The following is a 14415-nucleotide window of genomic DNA, read 5'->3' as shown; positions in this document are numbered from 1 at the left end:
CAGGGCAACAGAAGGTACGTGAAAGTTAACAGGTTAGTGAACCCGGAACAGACGCGCGATCCCTCCGCTGTAGAAGGTAAGGAAGTCCACGCCTGAGTGGGGGACCGCTCCGCCCACCTGCCTCAGCGGCCGCCTGGTTGGACAGATCTCAATACCCCGCCCCCTAATGCCTCCCACCTGTGGGAGGTGGGATGAGACCTGTCCCTGCCTGGCACGTTTGCTTGGTAAAACAACATTTCCTGGCCTGGGATTGTCTCAGTTGTCTTCCGCAGCTCCTCCTGCACTGGGATTCCTGATTCTGTTTCAAGATGCAGCAAGTACAGATAAGAGGATGGCCCAGGTCAGTCCTGCCTGGAACAAGAGGGTCTTATGTCCTCCAGGGGTCAAGGGCTTGGTGTAAGTCTGTGTGGCCAGGCACGGAACTGTGCTTCTTGTTAAGAAACGCAGACACTTAAATGTGAATTCACCATCTATAATAAAGGGGTTGACTCCATTTTCATCTTTCGTCCTTGACAGCGCTGAGCCTTCCACCAATCCCTGCCCCATTCCCACTTATTAGGTACTTAAGCTAAAGAATCCCAGAGCACTTGGCTCTGGTAGGAAATTTGAATCAGTCAGCCTAGCTGGGTGCCAGGACAAATCTCAGTTAAACCACAGGCTATGATGTGTGTTCATTAACTTCTCAGGTGTACGTTTTACACTGGTAGGAAATTTTATAAATAAATTAATTAATTACTAATTTTTATTGGACTATAGCTGATCCACAATGCTGTAGTAGCCTCAGGTGCACAGCAAGGTGAATCAGCCACACATATACATACACCAACTCTTTTCTTAGATTCCCCTCCTATATAGGCCATGACAGAGGACTGAGTAGAGTTCCCTGCGCTACACAGCAGGTCCCCATCAGTTATCCGTTCTACATATAGTAGTGTGTACACGTCAATCCCAACCTCTCAATTTATCCCTCCCTATTTATCCCCTGGTAACCATAAGTTTGCTTTCTACACCCTCGACTCTACCTCTGCCCTACAAACAAGTTCATTTGCACCCCCTTTCTAAACTCCATATATAAGCAACATCACATGACATCCAACCTTCTCTGTCTGACCCACAGCACTAAGCACAACAATCTCCAAGTCCATCCATGTCGCTGCAAATGGCATTATTTTGTTCTTTTGTATGGCTGAGTAATATTCCACTGTATTTATGTACCATATCTTCTTTATCCATTCCTCTGTTGATGGACATTTAGGTTTCTTCCAAGTCCTGGCTATTATAAATGTAAATAATGCTGCAGTGAACATTGGGGTGCATGTATCCTTTCAAATTATGGTTTTCTCTGGATATATGCCTAGGAGTGGAATCGCTGGGTCATATGGTAGTTCTATTTTTAGATTTTTAAGGAACTTCCATACTGTTCTCCATAGTGGCTGTATCAATTTACATTCTCACCAACAGTGTAGGGGGTGTTCCCTTCTCTCCACACCCTCTCCAGCATTTACTGTTTGTAGATTTTTTGATGATGGGCATTCTGACCCATGTGAGGTGATACCTCCTCGTAGTTTTAATTTGCATTTCTCTAATAATTAGTGATGTTGAGCATCTTTTCATGTGCTTTTTGGCCAACTGTATGTCTTCTTTGGAGAAATGTCTATTTAGATCTTCCTCCCATTTTTTGATTGAGTTGTTTGTTTTTTTGATATTGAGCTGTATGTGCTGTTTGTATATTTGGGAGATTAATCCCTTGTCGGTTGCTTCATTTGCTAATCTTTTCTCCCATTCTGAGGGTTATATTTTGTGTTTGTTTATGGTTTCCTTTGCTGTGCAAAACTTTTAAGTTTAACTAGATCCCATTTGTTTATTTTTGTTTTTATTTTCATTACTCTAGGAGGTGGATCAAAAGAGATCTTGCTGGGATTTATGTCAAAAAGTGTTCTGCCTATGAGTTTTATAGTATCCGGCCTTACCTTTAGGTCTTTAATCCATTTTGAGTTTATTTTTATGTATGGTGCTAGGGAGTGTTCTAATTTCATTCTTTTAGGTAATTTGGACAATTAATAATTTTGTGCTTCAAAGGAAACTATCAAGAAAGTAGAAATATCCTTTGGAATTCTTGTGTGATATTGCTTGGAATATAAAATTGTATTGATGGTATGAAAAGAAAAAGGCAATTCCTCAAAAAATTGCAAAGTGAGTCACTATCTGATCTAGCAATCCGACTTCTGTCAATTGAAGTAGAATTGAAAGCAGTGATTCGAACAGATATGTCAAAACAGATATATATGTTCATTTCACATTATTCATAGTAGCCATAGGTGGAAGCAACTCAAGTGTCCATCAACAGTTGAATAGACAAAAAAAACACGGTGCATACATACATCAGAGTATTATTTAGCTTTAAAAAGAAAGCAAATTTTACTCTTGCTACAACATAGATGAACCTTAGGACATTATGCTAGCTGAAATTAGCCTGACAAAAAAGGTCAAACACTGTATGATTCCATGGGTATGAGGTACCTACAGTAGCTAAATTCCTAGAGAGAAAAAGTAGAATGGTTTTCTCCATTGTATATATGTACCACATCTTCTGTATCCATTCACCTGTCGATGGGCTTTTAGGTTGCTTCCATGTCATGGCTATTGTAAACAGCACTTCAGTGACCATTGGGGTGCATGTATCCTTTCAAACCATGGTTTTCTCTGGATATATGCCCAGGAGTGTGATTGCTGGACCATATTGTAGCTATGTTTTTAGTTTTTTAAGGAACCTCCATACATACTGTTTTCCATAACGGGTACAGCAATTTACATTCCCACCAACAACCCCTTTTCTCCCCACCCTCTCCATCATTTATTGTTTTTTTGTTTGTTTTTTTCTCTAATGATGGAATACTCTCAAAAGGGAGAGCTTAAAGCACCTTGTGAATTATTTATTTTATTTATTTATTTTTTTCAAATTCTTTTCCCATTTAGGTTGTTACATAATATTGAGCAGAGTTCCCTGTGCTATACAGTAGGTCCTTGTTGTTAATCCATTTTATTTATTTATTTTTCAAATATTTATTTATTTATTTGTCTATGCCTGGTCTTAGTTGTGGCATGCGGGATCTTCAGTTCTGGTGTGCAGAACTTTTAGGTGTGGCGTGTGAACTCTTAGTTGCAGCATGTGGGATCTAGTTCCCTGACCAGGGATCAAACCCAGGCTTCTTGCACTGGGAGTGTGGAGTCTTAGCCACTGGACCACCAGGGAAGTCCCTGGTTATCTATTCTAAATATAGTAGTGTACATGTAAATCCCAAACTCCCTAAGTATCCCTCCCCCTCGCCCCTCTGGTAACCATAAGTTTGTTCTCTAAGTTTGTGATTCTGTTTCTGTTTTGTAAATAAGTTTATTGTATCTTTTTTTTTTTTTAGATTCCACATATAAGTGATATCATACGATATTTGTCTTTCTCTGACTTAGTTCACTCAGTATGACATCTAGGTCCATCCATGTTGCTACAAATGGCATTATTTCATTCTTTTTAATGGCTGAGTAATATTCCATTGTACATATGTACCACTTCTTTTTATCCATTCATCTGTCATCCATCATTTATTGTCTGTAGACTTTCTGATGGTGGCCATTCTGACTGGTGTGAGGTGATATCTCACTGTAGTTTTGATTTTCATTTCTCTAATAATTAGCAATGTTAAGCATTTTTTCACATGTCTCTTGGCCATCTGTATGTCTTCTTTGGAGAATTGTCTATCTAGGTCTTCTGCCCATTTTTTGATTGGGTTGTTTGTTTTTTTAATATTGAGCTGCATGAGCTCTTTGTAGCTTTTGGAGATTAATTCCTTTTCAGTCACATCATTTGCAAATATTTCCTCCCATTCTGTGGATTGTCTTTTTGTTTTGTTTATGGTTTCTTTGCTGTGCAAAACTCTTTGCTTACTATAGACCTCCCAACTTCCTTTTCCCTTCTTTAAAAGAATACTCTCCTTGCTGCAGGGGAACTTGCATGCCAAGGTTGCTGACCCCAAATTACAATTCTTTGCTAATCCTGGATAAACACATATTTTGCTGGAAAAATAATTGGCATCCTATTTGTTTATGTCAACATGGGTATAGAGTTTGGTTTTGAAAGATGAAAATAGTTCTGCAGATTGGTTTCCCAATGTCAATGTATTTTGTACTACTGAACTATACACTTAAAATGATGAAAATGTAAATTTTATGGTATGTGTATATTATAAAAATTAAACTTTTAAGGCAAGACAGTGAATACAACCCTTAGAACGGAAGAAAATTTTGCAAATCATATATTTAAAACAGAACTTATATTGAAAATATCTAGAGACTTCTTATAAGTTAGTTATAAAAAGTCAATTAACTCAATATTAAATGTGACAAGCATCTGAAGTCACATTTTTCCAAGTAAAATATACAAATGATCAAGGGCATATGAAAAGATTCTGGCCATTATTAGTCATCAAGGAGATGCAAATCAAAACCACAATGAGATTCCATGTCACAAAAACTAGGATGGCTAAAATCAAAAAGTGAGGTAATAAGTTTTATCCAGGATAGATGGAGAAATTTGAACTCTCATACAGGTTGGAATGAAGACAAAATAGCGAAGCCACTCTGGAAAAAGTTCTGGGAGTTCCTCAAATATTAAACCTAGAGTTATCATATGGCCCATCAATCCCACTCCTCGGTATATGCCCAAGAATATGAAAATACTTATTTGGCCAAAACTTATACATGAATTTTAGAGTAATGTGATTCATAGTAGCCAAAAGGTAGAAACATCTAAAGTTCCATTAACAGATGAATAGGTAAACAATGTGTTTTACCCAATCAATAAAATGTTATTCTGATGTAAAATGAAGGAAATATTGATTTATAATTTTCCCTTGAAAAAAATCATGCTGAGTCAATCAAAAGACCATATACTATAGAATTCTTTTCATATGAAAGACCAGGATGGAGAAAAAGAAAGCAGATTAGTGGTTTTCTAAGGCCGGGGATTGGAGGAGGAAGATGGGAAGATTAGCGGTGACAGCTAAAAAGTAGAAGAGTTTCTTTTTGAAGTGAGAAAATCTTCAAAAATTGACTGTAGTGATAAATGCATGTATCTACAAATATACTAAAAGCATGAAAATGTATACTTAATGGGTGCCTTCCACAGTATGTGCCATACATTTCAATAAAGTTGTTCAAATAAGTCAATGCATGAAGTGTTTTGCAATGTAAGAGTTTTGCAATTAAGTCTCCTGGGAGTATAAGAATTTCCAGGTTAATTAATATCCATCACTTCACTTAGTTATCATTTTGTTTTTTTTATTTCGCTGTGCTGGGTCTTAGTTGCAGCATGCGGGATCTTCCATCTTCCTTGCAGCATGCGGGCTCTTTTAGTTCCAGCATGCAAACTCTTAGTTGCGGCATGTGGTATCTATTTCCCTGACCAGGGACGGAAGCCGGGCCCCTCCGTTGGGAGTGTGGAGTTTTACCACTGGACCACCAGGGAAGTCCTAACTATCTTTATTTTTGTTTGTGTGGTCGGAATGCTTAAGATCCACTCTCTTAGCAGGCATGGAGCGACTGGCAGGCCTGGCTGCTGCAACGAATGGCTTGGCTGCCGCCGCCTTCTCCAGCTCCGCCACAGGGGTCACAGTGGCCGCGGTGCTGTCCTCGAGTTTCCAGCGTGAGGAGGTGGCCGGTGGAGAGAGGCATCATGTTTGAGGCAGAGACCCTGAGGCAGCCTCGCAAGTGGCCTCGTTCATTGCTCTTAACAATGCCATCACCCTGTGGCAGTTCCTCCTTCAGCTCCTAAAGGAGCCTCAGAACGATCACATGATCTGCTGGACCTCTAATGATGGGGAGTTCAAGCATTTGCAGGCAGAAGAGGTGGCTCGTCTCTGAGGGATTCAAAATAACAAGCCTAACATGAATTATGACAAACACAGCTGACCCCTCAGATACTATTATATGAAGAATATCATTGAAAACGTGAGGGGTCAGAAGTTTGTGTACAAGTTTGTCTCGCACCCAGAGATTTTGAATACGGTTCCTATGCCAGCGGGCAGGCTTGAGGGAGACTGAAGCTTTACGCATCAGTGAAGTCAGCAGCGAGAGCTCCATAGATGAAGAGAATGGAGGGAAAAAGAAGCCACCGCAGCCTGGTGCCAAGACCCCTAGCTGCAGTGACTACAGACACTCTGGCTTATATTCTCCATTTACCCTCAGATCTTTGAACTCCTCCAATAGGAAGCTTTTCAAATCTATAAAGGTTGAGAATCCAGCTGAGAAATTGGCAGAGAAAAAAATCCCCTCAGGAGCCAACACCATCTGTTACCAAATTTGTAACACCTTCTAAAAAGCCACCAGTTGAACTTCTTGCTGCCACCAGTTCAACTGACCCAAGTATTTCTCCGTCTTCCAAAGAAACTGCCCAAGCGCTGGAGACTTTGTCTTCCCCCAAACTGCCTTCGCTAGAAGCACCAACTTCTGCATCCAGTGCAACTGCCACTTTTACCACCACACCTCCTATTTCGTCCATTTGCCCTTTTCAGGAACCTCCTAGAACACCTTCACTACCGCTGAGTTCCAACCCAGAGATGGACCCAGACATGGACGCAGACATGGAGCCTCAAGATCAGGATTCAGCTTTGCCAGAAAAAGACAAAACAAGCAATTCATCAAGGTCCAAGAAACCCAAAGGGTTAGAGCTAGCACCAACCATCATGATCACAGGCAGTGATCCAAGCCCACTGATTATTATGCTAGGATTATTTTCACAGACACCCTTCTTGACTCTGAGTGCCTTGGTCTCCAGTATCCACTTTTGGAGTACTCTCAGCCCTGTTGTTCCCCTAAGTCCAGCCAGACTGCAAGGTACTAACACACTTTTCCAGTTTCCTTCTGTGCTGAACAGTCATGGGCTCTTCACTCTGTCTAGCCTGTATGGACCTTCCACCCCTGGCCCATTTTCCACAGATCTACAGAAAACAACCTATGCACTTGTGGAACGGGAGAAACAACGAATAAACAGAGAGACATTGAACATGAATATATTTAAAGTGTGCGATTAATACTTCCACAATGATGATAATAGTCTATTGTGATTTCTGCCATTCCCCATTAAAATGCATTTTTTAGGGTTCCCTTAAAAAAAAAGATCCACTCTTCATAAATTTCAATTATACAATACAGTATAAGTGTATCAGATCATCATGTTTTAATCTTTAAATGCAGTTTTATTAGTTAGTTATACTTCAATAAACCTGAGGGGAGGCAGGAAGACTTTTAAGGTATTTTCCAATTCTCAGTACAACTTACTGTTTTTCTTCTATCAGTGGAAATAGGAATACAATTGCCTTGAATGCTGACATTTCGAGGTTTTCTAGGCACACAGGGAACACTGATCTAAAATAAATTTCCTTCCAGTGTAAAATGTACAGCTGAAAAGTTAATGCACACACCTCACAGCTTGTGGTTTGACTGAGATTCGTCCTGGCACCCAGCTAGGACTGAGTGATTCAGACCTCCTACCAAAGCCAAGTGCTCTGGGATTCTTTAGCTTAAGTACCTAATGAGTGGGGATGGGGAGGGATGGGTGGAAGGCTCAGCGCTGTCAAGGCGCAAAGATGAAACTGGAGCCAGCCTCTTTATTACAAACGGTGAGTTCATATCTAAGTGTCTGCCTTTCTTAACAAGAAGCACAGTTCCATGCCAGGGAATTCCAGGCCAGGGAAAAGTTCTGTTACAAACCTTAAGTGCCAGGCGGGGACAGATTCAATCCCAGCGGCGCTAAGTGATTCTGCTGAGTCAGGCTTTCTCTCGCAGGTTGTCACTCAGGTACTTGGGGGCGGGGTATTGGGAATCTGTCCAAACGGGAGGCCGCTGGGGCAGGTGGGTAGGGCGATGCTCCGCACAGGCGTGGATGTCCTTTTTTTCTCCAATTGCACCTAGACAGAACTTTTCCCTGGCCTGGGATTGCCTGTGATAAGAGGATGGCCCAGGCCAGTCCTGCCTGGAAGAAGAGGGTCTTATGTCCTCCAGGGATCAAGGGCTTGGTGTAAGGCTGTGTGGCCAGGCATGGAACCGACCTGCAGAATAGCTCTTAGTAGGGCTGGCAAGAACTCATGAAATTTCCAGAGCGCTCCCCGCCTTCCCAAAGTCAGTTTCCCCTCTCCGATTCACATCATCTATCAACTATTCTTCTCCCGTGGTGTATTTTAAACACACCCAGTATTTTAATTGTTTATCCTATTTGCGCAGAGTCGTGGATTGCACTGGGGAGGGGGGCGGTCTGTGGATGTTTTACACGAGGGGAAAGCCGAGAATAACCACTTGGAAGTAGGTGTATGAAATCCCTTCTCCTCCCAATTTTTTTTTCTTGGAAGAGACATCCTATGGGAAATCATTTTGTGGAGCGTTTTTTTTTTTCAAACTTTTCTGGACGAGCTAACCTGTGACCACTGCCCATCTCTGGGTTAGTGCCCTTCAGAAGATTTACTCACTTATTTAAATTTCTTTTTTCAATAGTGTAAAATGTACTTAATTAATAGAGCTTGAAAGACCGTATAAAATATTTTCAAAGAGGCAAGAAGGGTAAATTTCAGGGGGGAAAAAAATCCAGTGTTACATTCCAGTATTTAAGAATTTTTATTTCACAGGCTTCCGTGGTGGCACAGTGGTTAAGAATCCATCTGCCAATGCAGGGGACATGGGTTCAAGTCCTGGTCCAGGAAAATCCCACATGCCGCGGGGCAACGAAGCCCGTGCACCATGACTACTGAGCCTGTGCTCTAGAGCCCACGAGCACAACTACTGAGCCCTCGTGCCACAACTACTGAAGCCTGCACACCTAGAGCCTGGGCTCTGCAGCAAGAGAAGCCACCAAAATAAGAAGGCTGCGCACTGCAACGAAGAGTAGCCCCCACTCGCCGCAACTAGAGAAAGCCCGCGCGCAGCCACGAAGACCCAACGCAGCCAAAATAAATAAATAATAAATAAATATTGAGAAATGTCCTTTTGGGGGGCTTGTGGATACAGGAGCTTTTTTCAGTTTTCCATTCTATTAAACACTTGGAATAAATTTTAATGCATGGCAAGGTTGTCAAAGACTACACTTTTATGTAAATTATGATTTTCCTGTTTGCTTTTTGTCTTTCCTTCTGACTGGTATTTGTTGAATAGAATTTGAATTAAGAAGAGAGACTTGCGATAGGACAAGAAAAATCTAGAGTTGGAGATACCTTGCCTGTGAGTAACGTTAGGGCCTAGATTTTCCAGAATCAATCCTCTTTGTGGTTCCTTGTTAGAATTTACCAACAGCTCATCTGTGTGTGATTTTAAAGCAGATGCAGAGAAGGCATTCTTCCGATTTTGGAGCCACCACACTGGGAGACAGACAGATACATAGAAGCTTCAAGGACACCATCTTCCAGCTTATTTTCCAGATTCAGTGCCCTTGTAGTCAAGAGCATCCCCCAAACCACCATCAACTTTTTGATTTTCATTTTCATTGAAGTGATTTTCCCCTGGTGTCCCACATGAAGATCCATGAGAGTCTGATTTTTTTCTGGAAGGCTTCATGTCTCCACCGAGAAAGTATTTCAGAGTTTTACGATTGGGAGTATTTTCTGATTCCACTGTTCTCTAGATTATACCTTTATAATGTCTAATTTGTGTGGGAAGCACTTGATGCTGTTCACAGTGCTAGTGAGTATGTTTTCCTGATTCACCATGATATTTACAATAGTGCAGCCAAAAAGAATTACATGGGAGTTTGATATTTGACTTTTAATTGGATTTACATACCTAGTCACCCTTCCTGGCCCACAATGGATAAACAAGTTAGGAAGGTTTACTCATGTTCCTTTTTCTGTGCCAGTGTGTAAGAGGGTCAAACCTTTAAAACCTGTAGGCTCTACTCCTATACACCTTAAAGGGGCAACACATTAACTTTTGACAAGCCAGCTTAACCCACTTAACCTTGCCCTACTCTCCTTCAAAAGTATTTTTGTGGAATAATACTACTTCTATTAACTTAATGCATGTGTCAACAACAGTCTTAACATATGATCATATTTATTTTAGGTTGGGTGTTAATCCTGTCTTCAAAGGGCAATGATAAAATGGAAGATAACCCATGGAAAATACCTTTTAGGTATTGGACAGGTATTCAGCATAGGAAATTTTTAGAAGATGAGGATAAGAAATTCAAAGGTAGAAATCCCAGTATGATGTATTTAGGCACATTGGTCACAAAAGAAAAACTCTGAAACCAGCTCCATGGGCACTAGCAGTAGAATCAATAATTGAAAGTGGTATAGTCTTAGAAAGGAAAAATAGAAAAAAAAAACCCGAATGGATGGTTTTTCTTCCAGTATGTAAACAGCTCTGAGTGATTATTCTCATCCTCACAACTGGGAAAAAACTGAACAACGAGGAGAGCAATATCTCTTCTTAGATCCATGACAGATTGGAGATTACACGTGTTAACTGAAAGAAAAACACATGATGTGAAATCTGTGACTTTGTTTTATTTATGGACTTACTGAGGACTGTAGCAGGAGACAGCTTCTCAGGTAGCTTTGAGGAACTGCTCCAAACAGTAAGTTTGAAGTTCCATATACCAGTGATTTAGAGAAGGGGTATGTGCACTCAAGCACACATTTTTGTAATAGAAGGTTACTTTTAGTCATGAGGAAGAGATATCTTCATTGATGATTTTAGCGCTTTTATAAGTATAGGAAAATGCAAAATTGGGGTTCATAAAGTTTTTACTGACAATATCTAACTATCTAAAGTCCTGTTTTTCCACTTTTCCCAGAGCACAGGGTGCCTCATTCCTGATCTCATCCCTGAATTCATTTCATAGTGTGTGGGAAGTCAGCAACTGTATCAACTAATGGCTTACTTTTTGTAGAACTGGGTGGTGTTTGACATTATTTTTATTTATTTACTTGAAGTTTATTTTACTGAAGTATAGTTGATATATAGTATTATGTAAGTTACAGGTGTACAACATAGTGATTCACAATTTTATAGTCATAAAATACTGAATATATTCCCTATGTTGGACAATATATGCTTGTAGCTTATTTATCTTATACATAATAGTTTGTACCTCTTAATTCCCTACCCCTGTCTTGCCTCTCCCCCTTACCCTGTCCCTACAAGTATGCACTAGTTTGCTTTCTGTATCTATGAGTCTTTGTCTTTTTTGTTATATCCTCTTGGTTTTTTTTTTATTTTTTAGATTCCACATATAAGTGATATCATACAGTATTTGTCTTTCTCTGTGTGACTTATTTCACTTAGCTTAATACCCTCTAAGTCCATCTATGTTGTTTCAAATCACAAAATACATTCTTTTTTATGGCTGAGTAGTATTTCATTGCATATATATACCCCATCTTCTTTGTCCATTCTCCTGTTAATGGACACTTAGGTTGCTTCCATATCTTGGCAGTTGTAAATAATGCTGCTGTGAACATTCGGGTGCATGTATGTTTTTGAATTAGTGTTTCCAGTTTTTTCTGGATATACATACCCAGGAGTGGAATTGCTGGGTCATATGGCAGTTCTATTCTTAGTTTTCTGAGAACTCTCCATACTGTTTTTCAGAGTGCCTGCAACACTTTACATTTCCACCAACAGTGTAGGAGGGTTCACTTTCTCCACTTCCTCACCAACACTTGTTATTTGTTTTCTTTTTGGTGATAACCATCCTGACAGATGTGAGGTGACATCTAATTGTGGTTTTAATTTGCATTTCTCTGATGATTAATGACATTGAGCAACTTCTCATGTGCCTGTTCGCCATCTGAATGCCCTCTTTGGAAAAATGTCTATTCAGGTCTTTTGTCTAGTTTTAAATCGATTGTCCAGTCGTGTGAACTTTTTACATGTTTTGGATATTATTAACGCCTTATCAGTCACACGATTTGGAAATATTTTCTCCTATTCAGTAGGTGTTCTTTGTGTTTTGTCCATGGTTTCCTTTGCTGTGTCACAGCTTTTAAGTTTAATTTGGTTCAATTTGTTTATTTTTGCTTTTATTTCCTTTGATTTCAAAGACATATTCAAAAAAATATTGCTATGATTTAGGTGCAAGTCTGCCTGTCTTTTCCTCTAGAAGATTTCTGGTTTCTTGTCTTATATTTATTTATTTTTATAATTAATTAATTAATTTTATTCTTGGCTGCTTTTGGGTCTTCGTTGCTGCGTGCCAGCTTTCTCTAGTCGCGGTAAGTGGGGGCTACTCTTCGTTGTAGTGCACAGGCTTTTCATTGCAGTGGCTTCTTTTGTGGAGCATGGGCTCTAGGCACACGGGATTCAGTAGTTGTGACATACGGGCTCAGTAGTTGTGGCTGGCGGGATCTAGAGCGCAGGCTCAGTAGTGTAGTTGCTCCATGGCATGTGGGATCTTCCGGGACCAGGGCTTGATCCCGTGGCCCCTGCATTGGTGGGCAGATTCTTAACCACTGTGCAACCAGGGAAGCACTATATTTAGATCTTTAATCCAGTTTATTTTTGTACATGGTGTTAGAGAATGTTCTAATTTTATTGTTTTACATGTAGCTGTCCAGTTTTCCCGGCACCACTTATTGAAGGGAGTTTCTTTTCTCCATTGTATATTCTTGTTCCTTTTTGTAGATTAACTGACCATAATTGGGTGGATTTTTTTCTGGACTCTTATTCTCTTCCATTGATCTTTGTGGATGTTTTGGTGCCAATGCTATAATGTTTGATTACAGTACATTTGTAGTTTGGTCTGAAGTCATGAAGCATGATTCCTCCAGCTCTGCTCTTGTTTCTCAAGATTGTTTCAGCTATTCAGAGTTTCCAAACAAATTTTAGAATTATTTGTTCCTGTTCTGTGATAAATGTCATTGATATTTTGAAAGGAATTGCATTGAATCTGTAGATTGCCTTGTGTGTTATGGTCATTTTAACAGTATTAATTCTTCCAGTCCATGAACACAGTATATCTTAACATCTGTTTGTGTTGTCTTCAGTTTCTTTCATCAGTGTCTTACAGTTTTCCAAGTACAGGTCTTCTTACCTACAACATAGGTTTATTCCTAGGTATTTTATTCTTTTTCATGGGATGGTAAATTGGATTGTTTCCTACATTTCTCTTTCTGATAGTTTGTTTTTACTGTATAGAAATGCAACAGATTTCTGTGTATTATTTTTTTATACTGCAACTTTACTGAATTCATTGTTGAGCTCTGGTAGTGTTTAGGTGGCATCTTTAGATTTGGTATGTATAGTATCATGTCATCTGAAAGCAGCAACATTTTTACTTCTTCCTTTTCTGTTTGGATTCTTTTTATTTCTTTTTTGTGTCTGATTGCTGTGGCTACAACTCCCAATGCTATTTTGAATAAATGTGATGAGAGTGGGCATCCTTGTATTTTTCCTGGTCTTAGAGGATATGCTTTCAGCTTTTCACCATTGAGTATATTAGCTGTGAGTTTGTCATGTATGGTCTGTATTATGTTGATGTACGTTCCCTGTGCACACCCATTTTGAAAAGTTTTTATCATAGACGGATGTTGAATGTTTTCAAAATCTTTTCCTACATCTATTGAGATGATCATGTGGTTTTTATTCTTCAATCTGTTAATCAGGGGAGCTCTAACCCAGATCTTCTCCACCTCAGTTACAGGAGGAATTGTCAGTTTAATTACACACCCCAGCAATAGAATCTGCATCACAAAAGAATGACCCATTATAGGCCACATAGAAAAAGAATGCACATTATATCTCCTACAATAAATCGACCCCTTCAACTACTCACCCAGTGAGCAACTGTCATCACCCTGAACTCTTGTTTTTCTCCAATGGAGTTTCCATTAAAATAACCCTTCCCAACTTCCTTCTTTTTCTCAGTGAAATAATGTTCCTCTGCTTTGTTTGTTGGTCTTGACTATGGCTTCTGTTGTAGCTTGCTTGCAACTCAGGAGCTGCAGTCCTTTTCTATTTCCCCATAAACCCATTTTTACTGGTAAAATAAATGACCATTTTATTTTTAAGGTCAATAACGAGGTGTGCCACCTTATTCAGCAGGTCGTAATCTGCATATCCTTAATTCAGTATTGGAATCTGTCCAACCAGGAGGCCTCTCAGGCAGGTGGGTGGGGCGACCCTCAGACCAGCTTAGAAGTCCTTTCTCCCACCACACATAAGGTAGCACGCTGTGTAAGCTTCCCAGGCTCTGGAGACCCTCACATATACGCACTAGTCATTGGAGTCGTTAGAAGGGACTCTGACCCAGGAAACCTCGAAATGGTGAGTGTGGTGCCCTGGGGTGCCGAGACGCAGAGAGGGGCTGGTCGGAACTGGACATCTTTTGAACTGGCCTCTTCATGGTCACTGTTGGAATCAGTGGATACTTGTGGGTTT

The 14415-nt window shown here is 40.0% G+C and overlaps 1 pseudogene across 1 annotated transcript; it reads left to right on the top strand.

Moving 5' to 3' along the window:
* Nucleotides 1–5583: 5583 nt before the first annotated feature.
* LOC309820945 (ETS domain-containing protein Elk-4-like) lies at nt 5584–7082 on the top strand (annotated as a pseudogene). The gene is made up of 2 exons: nt 5584–5695; nt 5753–7082. The product of its transcript is annotated as an ETS domain-containing protein Elk-4-like (transcript).
* The last annotated feature ends 7333 nt before the right edge of the window (nt 7083–14415 follow it).

Source organism: Grampus griseus (genome assembly GCF_964374135.1).
Source record: "Grampus griseus genome assembly, chromosome: 3".
Classification (NCBI taxonomy): Eukaryota; Metazoa; Chordata; class Mammalia; order Artiodactyla; family Delphinidae; genus Grampus; species Grampus griseus.
Note: the sequence above shows the minus strand (reverse complement) of the source record. Positions and strands in the feature narration are given on the sequence as shown.